We start from the raw sequence: 23,267 nt of genomic DNA, 5'->3' as shown, positions 1-23,267 counted from the left end.
GATTTTTATTCAAGAACAAGTTATCACAAAGGAGATTTGTTCAACTCTAAGACAAGGGATAGACTTTAAAAAGATTTAATGATGAGGACTCTAAATTATTTTATTTTTTTAAAAATATTTTTCATAAAATGATCATGCTGTGTAGCCCAGGCTAGTTGCAAACCTGTGATCTTCCAACTGCAGTCTTTCTACTGTGGCTTCTACAGTTATTTTAAGATTTGAATGGTAGTATAGCTTCATTGTTAAGTTGCCAAGAGATTTAAAAGCACTATGGAATCAGACAAAACAACATGAATCTGTTTTTATTTTATCTTTTTATTTGTTTTTTTTTTTAAAGAAAGACTTAACTAAGCTGTGAAAACCTACCCAGAATGTGGATGAGATCATTTCATAGGCTAAGATTCTGTACTAGATTAAAAAAAAATGGTGGTGTGAGGAGAGAAAGCTAACTGAGCACCAACATTTCTCATTTCCTTTTCCTTAGTGTGAGCAGCTCCTCATGCTTTTGTCATCACAATATCTCTTCTTGATGAGCTCTATTCTCAAATTATGGACCAGGATAACCTCTGATCTCCTTAAGTTTCTTAGGTGTTTTGTCCCGGCAATGAAACAAAGCAACTGACACATGTGTACTCATTCCATGCACTCTGTACAGCATCTGTGAAAATGTGTTTGCTTAGTTTTTCTGCAATTCCTTAACACATTCCTGAATTTGAGAATAGGATGAGATCACAACTTGAGGAGAGAAGGCATGTCTGAAATGTCAAAGAAGATCACTTAGATTCAGTACTGTTACTCATTTCACCTTTAATCCTCTGAATTTTATATCTGTCTCAATAGGTAGCATGAGTCATCTGTTTGGCCCTGTTATTAACATGTACATGTGTTTCACAGTTAGATGAAATAGGTAAGGTAGAATCACAACATGGGTTGATTATATATTAGTTCAGAAGTGGAGTCTATTTCACGTCTGTTAATGTGAATGACATTATTTTTCTCTGAAACAAGAAATCTCTGCGTCCTAAGATGGCAGTGAATGTCACAGTTAAAAACAATAATCTCACATCCAAAGATCTGGGTATGAAATCTGCTAACCACTCATACTCAATCTTAAACAATAACAAAACGTCTGCAATCCTCAGTGCATTCATGAACAACCCTTGATTAAAACATTCTGTTCCATACAGATACTTTAAGAGTAAAGAAGAGCTGCATGGTGGTGATACATTTCTTTAATCCCAAGCACCTGGAAGACAGAGGCAGGTGGATCCCTGAGTTTTGAAGCCAGCCTGGTCTACAGAGTGAGTTTCAGGACAGCCAGGGCCGCACCAAGACACCATGTCTTGAAAAATAAAACAAAACAAAGAGGGGAGATGGAGTTTCTGGAAACCACAAAGCTGTCTAGATTAAGACAATTGTTTAACAAAGAATATTATTGTTTAAGTGCAGTCACTACTACTGTTCTATTGCTATTAGTTGCATGTTAAACCCCACAGGAAGAAGGGAAGTAATGGCTGATGAGGCAAATCATTACAGGGTCTAGTCCAGTGTATAAGAACACCTGCTTATAAAAAGAATGACCACCAGCCCTATGTCATGTGCATCTATGTATTTCAGACACATAACATACACACACACACATACACCCACACACAGACACACACACACAGACACACACACATACACAGAGTGACAAAAGAGAAAAAAAGCTAGTAAAAAAAGAATCATAAAATATATATAAAACTAGTCACAAGACAAGGGAAACTTGTGAAAATTCCTGAGAACCTATACTTACCCTGACCAACAAGATGTTATTTTCAATAAATATATATAAACACACACATATAAGTTCAAGTATATATTAATATTTACATATAATTTAAATATAAATAAATTTATATGTATATACTTAGTGAAAATACACATATATACATGTATACAATATGTATATAATATGTATACATATATATGCATGTGTATATATTTGGTTATGTATTTATGTATATACCCTTTTTCAGAAGAAACCTTGGGGATATCCTTTGATTTATTGGCCTGTTGCATTCCAGAAGTGAGCTGATTTTTCTAACTTTCAGAGGTCTCATCTTTCAGAGGTTGTCCCATAGCTTTATATTTGCACTTCTTTCCGTTTTGAAGAGCAAGGACGGTGAGCCTTGGCATTTGATTCTGTGTTGGAGTTTTCTTACTCTGTACTATTTCAAATTTAAGATTCTGAAGATGAAAAATACCTATGTATTATTAAACTAACATATTTTTAACTTGGGCTTTAGCAGCTTTTAGTGACTAGTGGGGATCTACTTTTTAGAGCATCACTGTGTCATTGGGTGGGGGGAATGTCCATGAAATCCTTGGGTGGTTTTTATGTGCAGCTCAGGGCCTTGTCAGCAATTCCAAACCATGTGTCTCATTTGTGCCTTTTGTTTCCCAGTGGTATTAAGACTGCCCACTCTTAGTAGAGTGAGGATTACAGTGTTATTGGTTATAAAGCCGTTAAGCTCTCTTTTTAGGTGTCTTTCACATCTTGATCTCTTTAAGCTAACCAAGCTCTCTGCTTGACTAAATCTTGGTCAAGATTTAGATGAACAACTGTGAGAGAGTGAACAGTTTGACAATATTATATGCCTCTCTTGGTTGCCTATTTTCTACTACCCAACCCCAATTTCAAGTGAAATAGTGAAATAGTGAACATTTCAATCAGCAAATGTGTCAGGCTACACTCTACACCTGTTCTTCCTTTTATTTCTTAACTTTATTTGAAAATGAACAAGTATGGCAAATATAATTAAATAATCTGACGACAGTGAGAGCCAATGATAGCTATTGAGAGATATGCTAGATATGAGGAGAGAACCTGCCATAAGTGAGGGCAGTTATGTAAATAAATGGCTTATATAAGCCATATGTTGGTGACTGGGAAGTTCAGTGGTAGAATGGCGAGGATGCTTTGAATGCTCACAGAGCTCTCGTGCTGGGCACACAAGCGGGGACATCACTATGCATTTGGAGTTGACTCACCCACATCAAGGATTGGCTAATGCATGGATCAAGAGTATCTATTACAAGGTCCTGCATTTTAATTGTAATCTAGTCTCATCACCTACAATCCTCCAATCAACAGTAGAATGGTTTCTTTATGTACAGTCTTCCAATTTCATGGCAGATCTTTCCTTCTTAGAAACAACTAGTGACTTCATTTGTCACCTGAATAGAAGTAATATCCTTTACTCGATGGCTTGATTTCCTCTAAACCTAGTTAGTGCTTCTTCATCTCATGTCTATAACTCTGTCTGGAAGAGATTCTGAATATTTATACTTCTAATCTGTTCTCATTTTTACCTCTTATTTTATAAGTGATTCATTCTATGCTCTACTGTTTATTTTTATTTATTTATTTATTTATTATTATTAAAATTTATTGCTTTCATGTAATTTCTACTAATCTGGTTAATTTGTTAACTCACCATCCTCTAATTAGTCTGTTATTTTTAGAAGCCTTTCATTCATTTATTCAGTATTTAATATTTTTCAGACAGTATCTTGGAGGTGAAAAGGCACATAGATTGACAGGTAGATAGATAAAATTGATATGTAGATACACAGAAAGATAGACGGTGGACAGATAAACAAGCACTTATCAATTCTAACATCCTGAAATGGTTTACTGTTTATTATAGGAATGTTCCCAATGCAATACAGCTTTACAATTAGAACTTTTGGTTTGGTAGAGCAACATCAAGACTGGTGCTCTGTGCCTAAGAAGCAGTCCCATCCAACAGGTGTTTCAATGTCAATGCAATCACTAAATGTAATTCTTACTAAGACTATCCACTCCTACAACTCACTCGGAAAAGCATAAATCAACTCCAAGGTACCAAAGATTCCTCAATTATTCTTTTCTTTTTCTACCATGAAGAGAAGCCTTTGGGGGCAGGCTTTCAAAGCCCACTGAAATCATGATTTTGTGTGTGTGTGTGTTTACTAAGTTTGTTTGTTGAATGGACTTATGATGAGTCAGCAAGAGAGCATTCTTTTCTAACCCAAAGCCTAAGCCTAGCAGCTTCCGTGTGATTGGATCTAATGAAAAATTTAATATCTCCCACTTCCTTCTTCTATTGCCTTTTTGTTTGGGTTTCATGGGAATCTAATTCTGAGTGTTTGTACTGGGCTGGTGCTTTCCCTTTTCTAGCCCTTGATTAAGTAATGGTTCAGTCAGTGAATGGAGTCAGGGTGTGTGTGTGTGTGTGTGTGTGTGTGTGTGTGTGTGTATGTGTGTGTGTATGTGTGTATACACTTTGCATGAATGCAGGTGTGTGTGCTGGATGTGCACACCTGCATGTATGTGTGTGCATGTTCTCTGTATACATATCAACACTGAGAGACAGCATGGAGACCAGTTACATCATGCTTTAAATATTTAATCTTGGGACTTGTAGTCTAACTGAAATAAAATGTGTGCACATAATCGGGTGTGTACACATCCATGCGTGTGCGTGCGCCCGCACGCACGCTCGCACACACATACACACAAACACACACAATAGCAAACTAGTGAGCTGAAGACATGCCTCCATGGTGAAAATAACCTGACTGCTGCTCTTCCAGAGGGCTTGGGTTTGATTACCATAATATACACAGTGACTTAACCAGCACTTGGAACTCCTGTTCCAGGGAATCCAACAGCATCTGCAGGCATCAGGCACTAACATGGTACACAGATAAACACACAGGCAAAATATTCACACTCATATAATAAAAATAATTAAATTTTACAATAAATTAAAATGGATTAATTTATTAAATTAATTAAGTTAAATTAAAATAAAATATTATCTTGAAATTTGAACCTCAAGATTAGAGACAATAATCCATGTTCACATATCACTAGTCCATTTTACTCTCCCATTTTCACAGCTAACTAAAATTTTAAGTAAGTATCCTTACTTTGGCTATGGAACTTGGTAATAAAATAATAAGTTCACCAGTAGGACTAGATTCTATAACCCAGACTCTTATATTTATTTACCACCATAAAGCTTGCTTGAAGTATTAATAACCATAGAAAGCTAGGAATGTGACTGAATTAAATAATTTGCTTCTCTTCTTTGTATTCGGAGAAGAAGACATTTATACTTGCCAAGTGTCAGTAAAATAACATACTGGTTCAATTATTACTTGGAACGTTTGAAATGACTGTGGGGAATTTAAATATTGCCATATAGTTTTGTTCAACAATTTCAAAAGTCCATCTGAGCAGGTTGTTCTGAAATGTGAAAACTTTTCCTTAAGTGTGACTCCATTTAAACCCTTTGTTCTTTGGCAATCTTGACTCAGTCCTATCTCTGTCTTCCTCCATTACCTGCAACTGTTACAGTTGAAGAATCTTTTAATAATTTTTGTATTTCAACAATGTAACAAGTTTAGCTAAATTCTGCCATCTGTCTTAGGCTATTTTCCTTCACAACCCTTGGAGACTTGTGCCTATGAGTTTTGGTTGGGGAGAGCACTATTACCACACTGTAAGGACCGTCGATATGCATGGTCTCTCCAACAGTATTGTTATTTAATTTCTTGATGGTGGTCTTTATCACTGGAGTAAGTTAAGGGAGAAATATTGAGAGCAAAGAGGAGCAGTACAATGGAGAAGAAAGGCATTACAAGAACATAAGAGGGAAACAGAAGGTGGAGAACCAACCCAAGCAAAATATCTATGAAAACCTTCTGAGTGTAAAAATTTAAAATATATATATATTTCTAATATAAATATTGTTGAGGTAGCTATTGATTCCAGGGTGACAAGAGGCTGTGCCTACAGTTATTCTTGGACAATTTTACAGGACGTTCTGAGTAGCTACTTCCTGAACACTTGATGGCATTTAAAACTTCTTTTATTTTTATTTTAAATCAGTCAAACAAAATAATCAAGAAAAAATGAGCCCAAATCGACACTTTTCACATAGCTGGCCAGAAGGGTGTTAGTTGTTTTAGTTGTGAAGGGAGCTGGTGATGACATCCGTCATTCTGGGTACAGGATGATTAGGAAGTTAAAAATATAATACTGTATGATGTTCTTTGGCTTGGTAAAATGGGAATAAGATATTATATCGGAATACTCTTCCTTCTGTTTGATCACACATTTTATTGAAGGCACAGGCAAGTCTTCCAGCATGAGATATTTTGAGTTGTATTGGTGAGAACATCGGAGAGATGATTGGGCAGAGGGAGCGAGCCAGCGGCAGCAGGGGGAGAGGATGAGTGATGGATCTTTGCCGTCGCTAACGTTCACAAATCTATCATTCGAGATGCACAAATTAAAATTATTCACCAAGCAAGAATGGCATTGAATTGTACCTTATAAAATTCCCAGAGTAAGTAGGGAAATGCCTGGCTGATATATCTGTGCAGTAAGACACATATAATCATGCCACCATCAATAACAGCCCTCACACTTTATGAACTCTGGTCTTTTTGAGGAGGCCATGAATAACCAGAACGCACAGCCTCTTGCCAAATGCACAGCAATGGATTGCATTCTGTGTTCGCCACCATCTGACTCCATCTGAAGCAATTAAAAGATCCATTTAACACGTTTCAGTTTTGTTAACGTTACTGCCCGATTGCACAACAGAACCATTTTGCATATTTAGTGAGTTCAAAATGTTCACCACTTAAATCACTACCTGCCCATACTTTTCAAGCCTTGCCTCATCTTTTATTTTAATGTGACTAACTCAACGTGTGATCTAGAACCAATTATTTATTGAGTCAATCCTGAATGCAAAGCAGTCAGTTAAAGAGTTATACACTTGATTTTTATTTATTGTTTATGGTAAGTTGATGAGCTTTGCATGTAAAAAGCCATTCTTTGAGTCATTCATACATGTATATAATGTTTCCTGATCTTTAATTTTGGTATTAAATATTAAGCTAATGTAAAAGTACTGGGTTTCACCATAGCACTTTCATACATGTGTGAAAATACATTATACTTCATTTTGATTCATACCATTTTTACCTACCCTCCCTGCCTTTGCCTCATTCTGGTTGGTCTTTTCTTTCTTTCAAATAGTTCTTATATCTACTTTCATATTACATGTAACCTTTTACTCTACTTTTCACTCACTCATTACTATTTTAAGCAAAATAAACTAGTCTCAGTGTCAAAGGTTAGAATGTGCTCTGTTTGTTGGAGCCACAAACTCTTATTGTCTCTTGGTCACTTGGCACCTCATAGCAGGGCTTCAGATTCTATCACTCAAAGGAAACTTATTGTTGACAGTCATTGATGACATACTTCATGACACCAAACTGAGCAGACAACTCATCTGTTTTAAATGCTGTAGAAAGGCATCCCATATCTACCATATTTCTTTCTTCTCTCTTGAAAAGAGTTATTTTTAATCATGTGTGTGCTCATGGGTGGGTGTGTGCATGTGATTAACTACCGAGACCAGAGGCATCAGGTCCTCCAAAGCTGAATTACAGGTGGTTGTGAGTCACCTGATGTGGGTGCTGGTAACTGGCTTGGTTCTCACCAAAAATAATGCTGGATCTTGACTGCTAAGACCACTCTCCAGCCACCATTCTTTCCTTCTTAACACATTTTCTTTGGTGTTTTTCATCCTGTTTCAACAAACTGATAGTAATCACCAACATATTCTCCTTTCTCCAATCTGGTAAGATTCTGATAAGGTTAATCCCTGCTTTCTCCATTCCTGTATCCTTGTTTAGAATCACCTAGTCTACACAAAAAAATGTCTATGTGATCTACCAAGATAGAACAACTCCCATCTCCATCCTCTTCCACAAGACAGATTCATGGTTGTTTCTACCCATGAATCTTTTAACATGCTTTTACTCAAAGGCCTCAGTTTATGAAATCCTTATTTACTGATTTTTGAATAAGATACCTAAGGCCATGTGTATTTTTGTGTGTTCCCAAACTCTCTAAATAAGTCTTCCATTGTATCTGCCTCTTTTCCTTTGCTCTATGCCTTCTTGACTCTCCTACTCACTCTATTCATTTCAGGCACATGCCCCTGCCTGGAAAAAATGCTTCTCCTTATTCATAGAATTGTATTCACTATTCAGGGCTCAGAACTTCTGTCCTCCTCAAAGAAGCTCATCCTGCTCATCTCCATCTTCCTAATAGGCCAAATATTTTAGTGAGAAGTGTTCACACAACATCTCATATTGTAATTGCTGATTAATCTGTGGCTCACTTGGAAGATTCCAGGTCATGTTCCACATAGGGTTATTGGTAGATTTTTCATGAGTAATACAAGGCTGAACATTAATGTGTCACGTGCACATTAATAGTTGTTGAATGACTGAAAAATTAAAGGATAGTTAAACAGGACTTGTCTCCCTGAATTTTGGGGTTATTCTACAATCTACCACCTTTAGGATAAAGTTAATAGGATGCTGCTCTTTAATATTCAAACTTTATCCTAGAGCCTCTTTGGTAAAAGAACTGAGCAACATTTATAGGCCTCTGGCTATTTATATTTTATACATTAAGTATTCCACAATAGGGGTTATACATCTATAATGTTCTATACCAGTTTTAAGTCAACTAAGTTCTGGACAAAACCAAATTTTATTTGTTGATGTTATTTTTTCCTTCAGAATTTTATATCTCCTCTAATTCTTTGTACCATTTTTTTTCTTTTAAGAGACTCACAAAATCAGTATTGATAACTGCCATTTTCTCTTATTGTCCTAATAAACCATAGAGCTTAAGTCTTCCCATGTGATTCTCTACTTTATTCTTGGGTGATGAATGGTTGTGCATTGTTTATGGAAAAACCAGTCATGGTCTTCACATTATGAAACAGCTCTGCTTGATCTCTTCTGAGCCCCCCGGAATCTGTCTGTGCAATTTTTCCTTTTGCCAGTCTTAGGAAGGAACTCAGGGGACTTCCTCAGTACTTGGTGACATTTTGCCTTTTATGCAGTATGTGTTAAAGAGAAGGCACTCTTTAAGGGAAAGGAGAATGAGCACTTGTCAGACAGAGAAATGTGTGCCAAGACAAATGAATATGTTGTCACAGAAGTGGAGAAAGAGCTAGAACACAGTGTGTGGAGAGCACTGGCCTTGTCCAACACACAATCTTAATACTCGTGGGGGATACCAGTTAACACACGGCTTATTTGGGTTTGTAATATTTGCATCCTAAAATAATTACAGAAGTGTGTTGAGGAAGCAAAGTAAGAAGTAATAGAGAGTATAGGATTTTCATAGATGCAGTAGAGAATATAGGATTCTTTTCCTACTGAGTTTGTATGAGACCATACAGTCTTCTTAGTTCTTTGGGATTTTAATTATCTTCAGATGGTTTAATACTCAGACCTTTGCCAGGTGTTTCTTGGCATGAAGCATGCTTCATCTTCAATATTGCTTCTTTCCTACCTTATGTCCTTCAAACACCCTGAAGACAGTGAACTGGATTGATGCAAACTCAAGTCTGAACTAGTTGTAAACAACACATTTCTACACACCCAGGAGTCAGTACTGGTTCAAGTTCAGGGTCTTCCCAGGACAGGAACATTTGCTGATGTGACTATAACATCTCTCATAGACTCGGCATGTTTGGCCCACACCTCTAAGGTAACTAACAATTGGCTTAGAACAACTTTGTCTTGAACCAAATGTGACTTGCCAGATCACCACTGGGAGTTTGCAATGCAGTTTATTTCATATTAGATGTGGTAAGCTGTGGACATCACTGGAAATTTACCTGTTGATATCAAGTAGTAAAAGATGACACTGCTTATATCATTAAGTAAACGGAGATAAAACCATAGCTTTCATTCCATTACTTGGTTGTAATATTTTTACTTCCTCATTTTATCAAGTCTCACTTCCCCTCTCTCTCTATCTCCATCTTCCTTCATTTATGAAATACAAGGATATTTAGCAATTAAGCTGCTGAAAATTTTGCATTTTTAGAAAAGATGGTCTAGAGAAGAAATTACTAAGGTAAATATCAGGAGAGATAACAGACATATCAGAGATACTCGGTCCTCTGATCAGTGGGGGTGATCTTGACTTAGTTCCTTCACAGGGGATCATCACCCTGATGAACACCCACATTTTCATAAGCCACGGGAGACGATGTCTTGATCAAACCTCTTCCAAGTCTCCCTTTCTCCCTATTCAGTAGTTTTTTCCATGTACATCATCAGAGGGCAGGTTAGCAACCTTTAAGACTGCTAAAAGGTCCGTCAACATCATTGTGTAGACTTGGGGTTAGCTCATTAGATGTTTCTGGTCAAGTTGCTGCATCTCTTTGGACTTTGTTATCACCCATGTAAAGTGGTGAGCTTGGCCTGTGTACTTGCGCCGTGAGTAGTGTTGCAGACCGGAATGATCAAAAACATATTTGTGTTCATGATGCTTCTCCTACCTCCTCTAAAGGGCTCTATTCACACTTTGGGAATTCTCCCCAGTTTTTGGATAAGGACCTCGGGACTCTCTTCATTTCCTTCAGTCTGAGACACTCAAGGTCCCTGGTGGGGAGCTGGGGATGTTTAATATAGTTCACTAATTGCTCACTGTGTTTACACAAGAGGATGCCTTCCTACATATTTTCCAACAATTCCAAACAGTGGAAGCTATCATTTTTGTTACACAGTTGCAGCTTATCATATGCCGTCTACAAGCATGAGGCACAGATGAATGTTAGTCCTCTTATGCCAAGAACGAGCCAATAAACACAGGAGTGCATCTTGTCTGAGTCCCAGCCTGTCTACACAGCAGAGCCTTGTTTCCTGCTATTGATTCGAAGGAAAGTAAATTACTGCTTTGAATTCTCTTTTCAAACTCTACAAATTCCAACTAAACAACACACCAGAATCCTGACAATCAAATTACAAAACTACATGGAGAAAGCCAGATTGGTGGCTTTTGAACAGAATTATCTCATTTATGTCTTTCTACCCTTTCCCCCTGACTTATTTGTATTCTTAGGGGTTAAAAATATCTTGTGTAGGTCTGGTGTTGCTCAGGAGCTTTTTAATTTTTGTCTCGAATTAGTCCCTGCCTTCCAAGGGATTCAGCATCTGGTCACTAGGCAGTAAGCAAACTTCTTTTTACAGGAGCAAGAATTGGGAGTTTCACCTGTCCATTATGGAAACTTACTTGGCAGAGCCAAGTATGTTTCAGTGGTCCCAGGATTTGAGCAAAGGTAGAGTCACTTTCAGTTTGCAAAGTCTGAAGATGACTTTAGTCATTGCATTCCCCTGTAGGGGTAGCTGGGAACCGGAAAGTAAAGGGTGAGAGCAAGTACAAGCATGTTAATTTTCCAAATTTCAAAGCTGGGCCATGGTGACTGTGGAGGCCAATAAGGACCATTATTCACAGAGCTGCCCCATGAAGTCAATTGCCCCTGCGGTGCCTGTTCTTGGAGAGATCATTTAAAATCCTCTACAAATTCTTACCCATCTCATCACCTTGTAATTTATACTTCTATCATGTGAGGGTATGGATATTGGTGCACATGCATGTGTGAATACTTGTGCATATTGAGGCCAGATGTCAGCAGCTGGCATCTTCTGCTGCTTTTCACCTTAGATTTTGAGTCAGGGTCTCTCACTGAACCTGGAGTTCAGCGACAACACCAATTAGGATAGGCCAGATGGCTGAGAAAGCTTTAGAAATCTTTCTATGATGCCTCAGTCCTGAGATTGCAGGTACCTGTTGCTACATCTGATTTTTTACTTGGGTGCTGAAGTTTAAAATCAGGTCCCATGTGTGCGTGACAAGCAGTTTACCTAAGCCATTTTCTTAGTCCATATTGTGCCCCTATTTTAAGGAAGTGGAGCATGAAATATGGAGAGTCCATCATGCCAAACCATAAAGGTTTGATTAATATCTGAGCTTCTGTGATGTAGAAAATTTAATTCCAATTAGGGGTATCTATTCCACCTTTGACCCATTCATTCCTGAATAAAAGACAGAGAGACAGACAGACAGACACACACACACACAGAGCGGGGAGGGAGAGAGCTTTTATATTTACAATAAACTTTAAACAAAACAAGAGCTGGGTGGTTGCTTACTCTTCATGTTATTAGAATCTATTTTTCTATCAATAACCATGAGTAATTACTTATTATTTATGATTTTTTTCATCTGGGCTGCTCTTAATGCGAGGGACATGTTTTTATGGCTCCTCTAACCTATGGTGGCTTCTTCTTCCTCCTCCTGCACTTTCTTCTCCTGGTTCTTCTCTGATCCCATACCTACACCTAATCCCTACCTATGTCTGTTCTGTTCATCTATTGGCTGTTGGCATCTTTATTTACCAATCAGAATTAATTTGGGGGCAAGGTCTATGTGAGGATTCTTCCATCTCTGGGACAACTAGGACCTGGTGGCTTGAACTTAGCATTACAATAGATAACAAAAGACCAAAACTCAACATCTCTGCATCCTTTTGATGTACTTCATGTCTCCAACATACACCTGATTTTACCAATAATATCTGCTAAACCTGAGATATTTTCTCTGAGAAATAAAGGACTTATTAAATAGTGGTCCATAGAATAAATAAAATGGAAAATGAGAATGGGCTGGGTTTTCTGAAATGTGTTGTTAACATGAAATAAAAGCACTGCACAAGCCTATGATGGTTTAATTGTGCAAAACAAGCAGGCAGCCAGATCTCTATCTGATATGAAAGCCAAGTTGGCTGAGTGGACATCACAGGAAGCTGCTTGGCCCTGGCAAAGAAAGGAAATTCTGGAGCAGAAAATTACAAGTATATACAAACACATGTGTGTCACCATCCTCAGAGGGGGCCCCTTCTTTTTATTGACTCTTGCCCCTAGCCACACCAGACTTGAAAGTAACTTTCCCATTTTTTGATAATAATGAACAGAAGTGATCAAATATATCCCCCAGATTGCACAGAATGGAAAGGCCATGGGCAGTTGCTGAACTTAAGACTCCATTGAGAATTATAGAGTTGGACCATGTCAGGGCTGGAACTGTAGGAGTCAGTCCAGTGCATGATGGTTCTAGTGCAAGTTTGAGAGGTCTCCTGATAGGTGCCTTTGCAGGATCCCTGGCAGTTTAAAGTTCTCCAATGTCTCCTTCAGTGATAGTCTCTCTATGCAGGTGAGCATAGGTATTGTGTCATAGTGTGGAGAAATAGGAAAGGCACAGGCAAGTTGCTGCCCCAGAGTTTGGCAGGGGAGCAACCATGTCTTTGCTTCTTTGTAATTATGCTTTTATTGCATTTTCTCTCCCCTCATAGCCATCTCACCATTTAAAAAAATATAATTTCAGAATCCTTTCTTGGAGCCTTGCAAGGGTATTAGTGCCATCTTGCTTGGATAGCATTTGCTCACAGCCACATCTCCTGACTCAGTCCACTTCAACTTACCACAGCTCCAGGACTCAGGAGTTGTGTTACAGACTCCCTTGGGGATGTTGATCGGGGATCTCAGGAGGAGATGGTACAGACAGACAATCTCCCCTACTGAAGTCCAATCTCTTCTGCCCTAACTCCCCACATGTGGGAGAAGAAGTTCCTAGAATAGGACAGAACACGTTTCGCCCACTGATGATGGCTGTTCTGATACCTGCTGTGTGAACTACTGAGAAAACGTGTGCCCCACCTTCACATGAACTCAGAAAAGGTGGCTCAACATGCATGCAAACACATAAGGATATTCAAGAACAGTAAGCCCTTGAGTTGGAGTAGGGCTTTTACTTCAAAGGAAAGAGCACCACGGGTGGGTCACATAGTTTCTGGGACCCAGTTCCAACTGGCAAATGGATAAACATCCCTGTGTTCATCTTAATGGGACACGTAGAAATGGCGGTCATTTTCAGCAGGTGAATTATCAGAAATTATTCAGTTAATCCCCTTAAATGTTGCCTTAGTCTGTGTTCTCTCGAGCCACAGAACTCACGGAATGAATCTCTCTCTTTCCCCATTTCTCTTCATATATATACACAACTAACCCAACAATGGCCAGCTGTGAATACAAAGTGTAAGAATCTAGTACTTGCTCTGACTCACAAGCCAGGGTGTCTCAGCTTGTTTTCTGCCTATATTGGAATCCCAAAGAAGCAGGCTCAAGTGCCAGGTAAGGAATGGATGTGCTAGCAAGGTGAGAAGAAGCAGGCAGAGAGCAAAAACTTCCTTCTTTCATGTTCTTATATAGGCTTCCAGCAGAAGGACTGGTCCAGATTAAGGTATTTATTTCTACCTCAAACTGTGGATGGGAAGTATGCATCTTCTTGCCTTAGGTCCAGATCAAAAGTATATGTCCTCCAACCTCAAGATCCATATCAAAGGTCTGTTGTCGTCCCCTCCCCCTTAAAGATCTGGATCACAGGTTATTCTTCCTACCTCAAATGTCCAGACTAGAAGTGGATTCATCCATTTCAAACAAAGCAGAAAATCTCACAGGTATGCCCTTCATCTCTAGGTTGTAGTTCAGTTCAGATATAGTTAAGTTGACAGCCAAAAGTAGCCATCACAGATGTAAAACAATGAAATAGGTCAATGGCTTACCCACTTTTCTACAGTGCATCTAATAAGAGTTAATAGTTAGAGCATGAGGGTGCAGCTGGCAGTCAATGTGCCAATCATAGGGTTAGTAGGTGACATCATGGTGTCCTGGGCTTGATGAGTCATTGCAAACACTCTCTGCTTTGCAGTATCACTTCAGAAGGCTGCTCGTCTAATATGGGCTATTTCACTGATTTTGTCAAGTCTTCTAGCCATGTCATCTCATAAAAATGACTCCCACACTATCAGTCAGGGTTCCCAGTACACTACTCATTGTTCTATCACCCCCAAGCTAGGCAACTACACCAGAGACCCTGAGACAACCCCAGGAGCAGATGGCAACCTTTTTCTAATCCTTAGCAGTATTAGTAATGATGGGAATCTAAAACATTTCCTTAGGAAGACACGACTGGCTGGTTAATGGCTTGAGGCTTATTCCCCCAGCTGGCCAATAATGCTTTTCTTTTGGTGAGTGGATGAAGAAGCACCACACCAGAGTCTGAAAATGTAAGAGCATACATAGACATAGAATGGAAGATTTTTTTTTCAATGAGCATAAATCTTGATAATAAGGCACATCTCAACACCTCAGGCTTGTCCCCAGGAGACCCACATAAACCTCAAGCATGTAGGCAGAGCCTGTAATGAGATCCCACACAAATGAGAGGGAGAAATTGTGTTTCATTATCCCTAGGGAGGTGCAGGGCTGGGGTCCTGCCATTCAACCTTCACTGAATCCAATGTTCATTACATTTTCCAATTTGCCCTGAAGAGTAACCAGCCCCGACCACTATTACTTGGGCAAACATCATCTTTTAATAAGCAAGTAGAAGGCTGTGACCAGGGCATCACCCTGGAGTGGATCCTACCAGGGATGCACAGTCATTTTGAGAGTACTTTGGGACTGCTTTAGGGCATCAAGAGGCCACATTAATTTCCGACTCTGCAATTCCTAAGCATAGGGAAGCATGGATACACTGCCCTCGATGAATACAGCATGGATTAATAATGGTCTGAGAGGGTAGCCTAAACTGTCTTGTAAATAATACTACAAGAATTAGAGGATTAAAAATTAACTTGGGAAATATTTGATACATAATCTATCTTTTCTTTGGAGATAATAGAAGCACAGTGCCTGTCTAGCTGAGTCCTACAACCAAAACAAAACTTAAAATAAATTCTTCTTTTTCATTATAGTTGACTGTTTTCTGACCCCATTCCCCAAATAATCCATATCTATGGGACCTGCATTTTGATAGTGCTTTAACCCAATTATTGGTGTATTAAGAATACCACTGTGATAACTGTATATACCTCCTTATATAGTCCTGTATATCCTAGTTCATCAGGATAAAACAATTAGGTTTTGATGATGTTCAGGTTAGAGAGAAAAAAAGAAGTAATGAAGTCCAGGATGACAGTGCTAGCCAGTGAGCTGATTATGCGGCACCGAGAAAACAGAATCAGTGACTTGTAGTCAGTCCATGAATGGTAGCTGACGCTCTGACAGTGGAGTGATCACTGCAATAATTGCATGGGATCCAAAGCCACAGAAAGGTGTCTTCCATTCCTTTTTATTCATATGTAGGAGAGTAAGCTATACTTCACTGACTATCAAAAGCTACTATGCAGATGCTCTGGTTGTAGACACTCCCCTAAAGCAAATATTAAATAAAGGGATGCAGACACCAGGGTCTTCCCTTCAGCTCATTCACCTCCCTAGTGCAGGTAAAGGTCTTGTAATGTAGTATGCAATATAATGCCCAGTGGCTATTCTTTTCAAAAGAAACATGTTACAAAAAACGTACTACCCCTAGTTACTTAAAGAGAACTATCTCCACTTTTATTGTTGTTTGTTTGTTGATGATAAGGATTCTCTTTGTAGCTTCAGCTGTTCTGGAACTCTGTAGACCAGGCTGGCCTTGAACACAGAGATCCATCTACTTCTGCCTCCCAAGTGCTGGTGTTCTTCTGGGACTCCTAACAATGGAAGTAGGGATGTGTCTTACTCTTTGCTTTTTGGGATCCATTTTCTCCTACTTGGTTGCCTTATTCAGCCTTGGTATGAGGAGATGTGCCTTGTTTATTGTTATTACATATTTAGTTGATATCCTTGGGAGGTCTGCTCTTTCTGAAGGAAGGGGGAGTGGATCTTGGAGGAGAAGGGAGGCTGCATAACTGGGAGAAGATGAAGGAGGAAGAACCAGTTCTTCAGAATGCAAGGTATAAGAAAAAAAATAAATAACAACGAAAATAAATAAATAAATAAATAAATACTACACCTCTCACCAAAACCCAACCAGCCACAAAAACAAAACAAAAACTTATTTCCATCTCAGCAGGACTAGGAGATAGTGTTTGTGTTGACCTTACATATATATCAGATGAACATAAACATCCTATTACAAGGTCATTGTAACCATAGGGTTTCAGCCAAAGCCCCTTGAGGACACCAGGCAGTACAAAGTTACAGATAAGAATATACCAGGGTCCCAAGTCAGGAAGGAATAGGCTCTGTGGTATTTTCTACAGTGAATTGATGGAAAGAGAGGACCCTATTATTCCTGGTTATATTAGGAGTGTCTGTTTATATGTTTAGAAATAAAATGGGAAAATTAATCTGTGTTGCTAGAAATCCGTTTTGTAGCAATCTTTGGAGAGTCTAGGATGTGTGGCAACCTGGTTGTAGTAGAAAATTCTGTTTTTTAATTAGATGCTTTGTAAGTGTGTGTGTATGTGTATTTTGAATATTTATTACATTTAAATATATTAAATGTATTTATTTAGTAAATTAATAAATTTACTAAAGTAACAGTAAATTTTTCTTATATGTATGTATTTATATTTCAATAGATTTTAAAAAATTATAGGTAACTATTGTAAAGGTATACTAGGTCAGTGAGAATAATCAGAGATTTTCAATTGATTAGATATTCAACCAAATCTAATGTCCCCTGGTAGTCTCTGAAGTACTTAGGGAATGCCCCAAAAGCACAAATTTCACAGCCAAGCTCTCAGACTAGGACTTGAGATTGTCTGCACAGTGATGAGTAGGTGTAATGCTTCTTCATTTTGGTATATTTAGAGTTAGAACACAGAGTTTTTTTTGAGAAGTAGCCATATTTGTGAGGATGCTTTTGAAGTAGTTTCACAGAGTCACAGGTTTGTTAGGTCATACATCTATGACACTGGCATAAAGAAGCCATTTGAAGTACCATTCTTACAGTTTACAGAATGGCTTTACATAGTATACATTTCAATATAGAGACACTGGGGTGGCTCTGAGTTCTTTAAACTCCTTCTAGTCCATTCGTTCTGTAAAACTTTCCAGCTATAAACACTACTTTTCCTGTTTCTATAGTAGTATTGTTTTAGCTACTAAATGTCTGTTAACTTGTATAAATAATGGTATACACACACATGCACACAGAGAGAGGGGGGAGAAGGAGGGGGAGGAGGGAGAGATAGATAGATAGATAGAGAGAGAGAGAGAGAGAGAGAGAGAGAGAGAGAGAGAGAGAGAGAGAGAGAGAGAGATTTTATGTCTTTAGTACTTCTCCTGCCTTGAGAAATAGTAGGGATCACTTAAGTCTCGGTTTTCCCATTTGACAGTATAAAAAAGAGAGTCTACAGCAGTTTCTTTCTATCCCACAGCCAGAATAAAGCTAGGAGTTTACAGTCCTTGAGAACCAAGATAAATTCTTTATATTGAGTATTAGTTATGTCTTTCATGGCTGGAACAAATAGCCATGAAAACCAGTTTGATGGGATGTAGTACATCAAGACAGGGTCATGATAGCATATGAGGTGTCTGGTGGTAGTAGTAATACTAGGAGGAAGAGCAGGAGGAGAGAAAGGGGGAGGAGGAGTAAGAGAAGAAGAGAGAGAAAGGAGGAGGAAAAAGAGGAGAGAAAGCAAGAAAGAGGAAGAGGAGGAAGAGAGAGAAGGAGAGGAAGGAAGGAGGAGACAGAAGAAGGGAGGGAGGAAGGAAGGGAGGAAGAAAGGGAGGAGGAGGAGAAAGAGAAAAGAAGAGGAAGGAAGAGAGGAATGGTAGTCTTTAGTTTACTTTCCTTTATTTTTATATTTTATCTCTAATCCAAGTTCATGGATAATTCCATCCACATCTAGGATGAGCTCTGCTTTCTCAGTTAATGTTGTCTGAAAACCTTTCTATAGACACTACCATAAGTTTGTCTCCTGGATGGTTTCATATCTAGTCACATTGACAACAAAGAATAACTGTCCAACAATGTTCAGCAAAACTTCAGCTTTCTAGAAGTATCCAATGATTGTTTTTTTTTTTTTTTTTTTTCTTTTTCCGGATTTCATTCTTATGTCTGGAACCATCTCTTAGGGAAGGTGAGCTCCGTGCTTTTTCACAGGAGAGACCATGTTCATCCTGGTTCTCTATTTCAATTAATGCTCACACTTGGGAATACTCCAGCTAACATCTGTTGCTAAGCATCAGAAAACACTTACTCAGACTCTTGAGTTGAAAGGAATATGACTGTGGTTGGAGAGACAAATGACAAAAACCAGAAGGCTGTGTGAATGAGTCAACATGCACCAAAACCAGAACCACATCTCCATCAACCAGTGCTGACAAATTCCACAGGATTGGGATTGAGCTGTGCACTCACCGCCCCCCTTGCCTCCTCCAGTCTGTCATGATCTGTCATGCATCTGGAGGTTTGCATTCTGCTAGGAGGCTGAAGTTCATATCTTCCCCAGACAACAGAGAAACCAGTCCTTTTCTTCCCCCAGTGGAGAAGATGTAAACCACTGAAGAGAACCCCTCCCAACTGTTAACACAGTCTTTACACATGAGTCAGAGGGAGAGATGAAATGAACATTCAGTGATACTTCAGCATCAGTGGAGCTAAGTTCTTGGTAAACACAATATACAGAAGTGATATTGTGCTGTTTCCTCAGATTAAATATATCTCGATCTCAGATTTATACTGGCACTTTATGGCTTCTGCAAATGACTGCCTCGGTGCTGCAAAGTAATTCCACGCTGTCATATTTGTCTTTGGAAATTGTAACAAATTATGGTGATTTATAACATCAAACTCAACTCTTCCATTTTTTCCCCAGACAGCAATGTCGCTGATGGCAAGATGCTGGGCAATTCATTTATTCAGGGTGGAAGGTGACAGTGAGGTATGCTTCATCTGCTGCCATGACACTTGCTTTCCTTTGAGAGGACCCTGTAGACATAACTCAAGCTGTCCTGAGACAGATCTCTTCCTCTGCTTACCTGCATCCTCCTAATGAGGTGTGACTCCACTTGTCTGTGTGAGCTGCCTTCTGCCCTGAATCTCCTTGCTCACTAACAGTCAATAGAAGTTAAATGCTAGACTGTCTTGTTTCAGTAACATCTGGGATCAGAGAATGTGGGTAGACATAGACTTCTTCCCTCCCATCATACTTCTTTTATTTCAATGTAAGGCAAAGCACAATTGTTTACTTAAGGCCCATGTCCATTAACCAGGTTCAGGAGGCTTGGGTGTGTGGTCTGAATGTGCAGGTAGGCTACTAGAATGCTTGGTTCAGTTCCCTTTCCAGTGACTAAGTCCCTTCAAGTTCACATGCTGAAGTCCTTGGTTCCAACTGTTGGTAGTCCCATGCAAGGGGATTAAATTTAATTGGAATTATGAGATTGTGGTTTTAGCTTCCTGATAAAAAAGAGACTACTATTGTTCTTTACCTATCTCCATCAAGTGAAGACACAGGGGAAAAGTAGCATCTGTAACCCAGGAAGAGTGGACTCACCAGGAACCAAACAACTGGATCTCCAACATCCATCCTCCATAACTCTGGAGATATATATATATATATTTATTGTTTCAGCCACAAAGTTATGGCATTTTTAGCATGACTGTCAAAAAGTCTGTGATCCTGATTCCATGCAAATATCATTCTATAAATCTTAGGGATGACTTCCTCTTTTCCACCTTGGTAAGAAGACACCAACAATTGGGAAAGCTCACCGAAGTTACACATATACTCTGGAAATCACCACCTCACAACAGATTCCAATATGAAAGAGATGATTATGTACCCTCCTTGATTGGTCACAACTGTAGAATCTATCTTGTGAACTTATTTAATAAATAGCTACAATTATGTTTATCAGAATTGTGATTTTAAAGGTGCAGGTGGTAAGACCCTACTTCCTGAATCATTACAGTCAAAGCAACAACACTGAAATAGCTTTCTTAGACAAAAGTTGGGAATAATTTTATAACTATAAACAAAAGAAATGGTTCAGGAGTCACCAGTCTCATGGGAACACTACGAGAATTCTAGTCTCTCTGTAGGCCAAGTAGAGTGTAAACTGATCCACTGCAATGGGTGCTTGTGTCTTCACTTCCTCCCTCTCTGGGCCAGTGCTGTGTCCTTGGACATCTCCAATATACTCAGTAGCATTTTAAAGGTCTATTTCTGATGCTGTTGTCAACAGCTAGTGAAGCCGGCATCTTGAGAGAAGTATGCCCATTTCAGAGCATGCAGTAGAGAAATACATTTTCCCCTCATTCAAGTACTCTCCGGTTTTACTAAATTCTAGAAGATCCAGAACATAAAAGATAGAATTCATGAGTGTATGCTGAAGATAGGCAAACAGCAACAATAATTCCAAGCATAACTATACTCTTGGAAGTTCAAATAAGCATTGTAAGGAGGCTGAAAACGTGTGCCTGACCTATCATGGAACTCAGATTAGCAGAGCAGAGCTATTTTGGACATAGTCAGCAGGGGATTCTTCAAGTAGAAAGAAGATGGGCTCTGTACAGGGGATGCAACCTGTGTGAAAGGCAGAGGAGGGTGCAACCAGATATGCCCAGAAAGTGTGTGACTGAAGTCCTTCACCAGTTTCGAGAACACTAGGAGTCAAACTAGATTTTTCTTTATTATAATCTGGCTGCTGGTTCTCTACATAAGACAGTTCATCTCCAGGTAGAGAGTAGAGGGGACTCATTGCACTTCAAGGCACTTTTTTATGGACTTTTATCTAAATGTGTCTACAGTCCTTGGAACTTGTAGGGCACCAGGTATCATTTGTAAGTGACAATTGAGGGGTCTGAGGCAGGAAGGAGAGAAAACTGGCTCGCGACAGCAGTAACAGCATCAATGAGACAGAAATCCCAGGAGCCTGAGGGCAGACTTCCTTTGTGGAGTTAGAACTAAGGTCTATCATTTTAGAATGACCAACTAAAGCAAGGACACTTGAATGGCAGTGGTCAGGCCTTGATATTGCCCTGGTAAGTTCCTGAACATTTAAAAGCCCTGCTGTTAATATTGTTAGAAAATAAGGGTATTTTGAGAGAAGAAGAGATCTAAAGAGAAGAGGAAGGGTAATGGGAGAGAAAAGTTACCTGCATGTCTTCGTTAAATATTAAGAATATAGATTTAACACACACACACACACACACATACACTCTCTCTCTCTCTCTCTCTCTCCCTCCCTCTCTCTCTCTCTCTCTCTCTCTCTCTCTCTCTCTCTCTCTCTCTGACACTGACAGGAGCCAATGAGATGGGAGGAGGATGGGGCAGATTAGTGGAAGGAAAATATGAGCAGAGAACAATGTTCTTTATGTATAGTGCAAAGGCCATTATTCGTTTGCTAATTTAATAGTGAAACACTGTGTTCTCAATGTTGCATTGCGGTAGGCTAAAATTTAAACATAAAGACCACTTCTGAGTACCTTTTAAATTGTTAGATAACTAAATCAGGGGAAATCCTCTCCTTTCACTGAGATGTTAAGAAAATGCAATATCATGTAAAGACACAAAATAGAAGTCAGAGTAAGACAATGGAACTTTAATGCCTCTAGGGCTCTACTGAATAACCTTACCATTCTGCAAGAAAGCCGATGAGAGGGCTTGGAAAAAAAGTCAGACCCAGAGGAGTCTGGCTTCTTAGGGGGTCCTAAGGCTAACTCCCCTGGCTAGATGAAGCTATTGTCACCATCGCAGAAGGGGCTTTAAAGAAACATATCACTGTTTGACAATTTTGCTTTTATTTACAGGGGCTGTATCAAACATATATTTTACTTGATAAGTGGGAAATGTCAAAATGAGCCCCATAGAAACTGGTGACAAAGGAAATCATTTCAAAAAAATTACATAATGTACAACAAATCGTGGAAACAGCCACATTAAACTCAGTTTGCACGCAACATGGTATTGTACAGTTTCTGACACTCTGTGGAGAGGTATTGGGTCTGAAGGAACTACATTTAAAAAGCAATTTGCAGAATTTCTGTTCTTTTAGTGGTTTGAAAGCAGTGATAATTTTTTTTTGGTAGTTGACAAGTGAACAAAAAACAATAATTGAATAGTACCATTTACCCAGAAGGCAAGCTGATAATTAGAAGTATAACAGACATTTTGGATTTTATCTGAGTAGTGGCAGATCTGACTTTTTTTTTAACACTAGGGACTAAATCAGGTTTTTATTATCAAGAGCAATAAAAAAAGAGAGCGGGATTATTTTCAGTTCTTCATCCTTGACTTTGCATGTGTTTTCTGGTCCCTAAACTGAAGTTCACATGCCTGAGATGATCCACTCAACAGCCTGTAGAGTAAACAGGATTTCTTAGTAGCTAACATGAACAGAAATCCAAGGTAAGTAAAGTCCGTTTGTGTTCCCCAGAGCACCATGGGTACCACCAGCAACCTCCTGGCCTGGCTGCCTCATGAAACATTCCATGGGAACAG

The 23,267-nt window shown here is 39.0% G+C and overlaps 1 protein-coding gene across 2 annotated transcripts in view; it reads right to left on the bottom strand.

Annotated features, from left to right (window-relative positions):
- ADARB2 (adenosine deaminase RNA specific B2 (inactive)) overlaps positions 1–23,267 on the bottom strand; it is a gene marked incomplete at both ends in the record, with an annotated part of 517,175 nt that overhangs the window by 310,758 nt on the left and 183,150 nt on the right. The window lies entirely within an intron of this gene.

The sequence above is a fragment of the Micromys minutus genome (assembly GCF_963924665.1).
Source record: "Micromys minutus genome assembly, chromosome: 6".
Lineage (NCBI taxonomy): Eukaryota > Metazoa > Chordata > Mammalia > Rodentia > Muridae > Micromys > Micromys minutus.
This window is presented reverse-complemented; position numbering and strand designations above follow the sequence as displayed.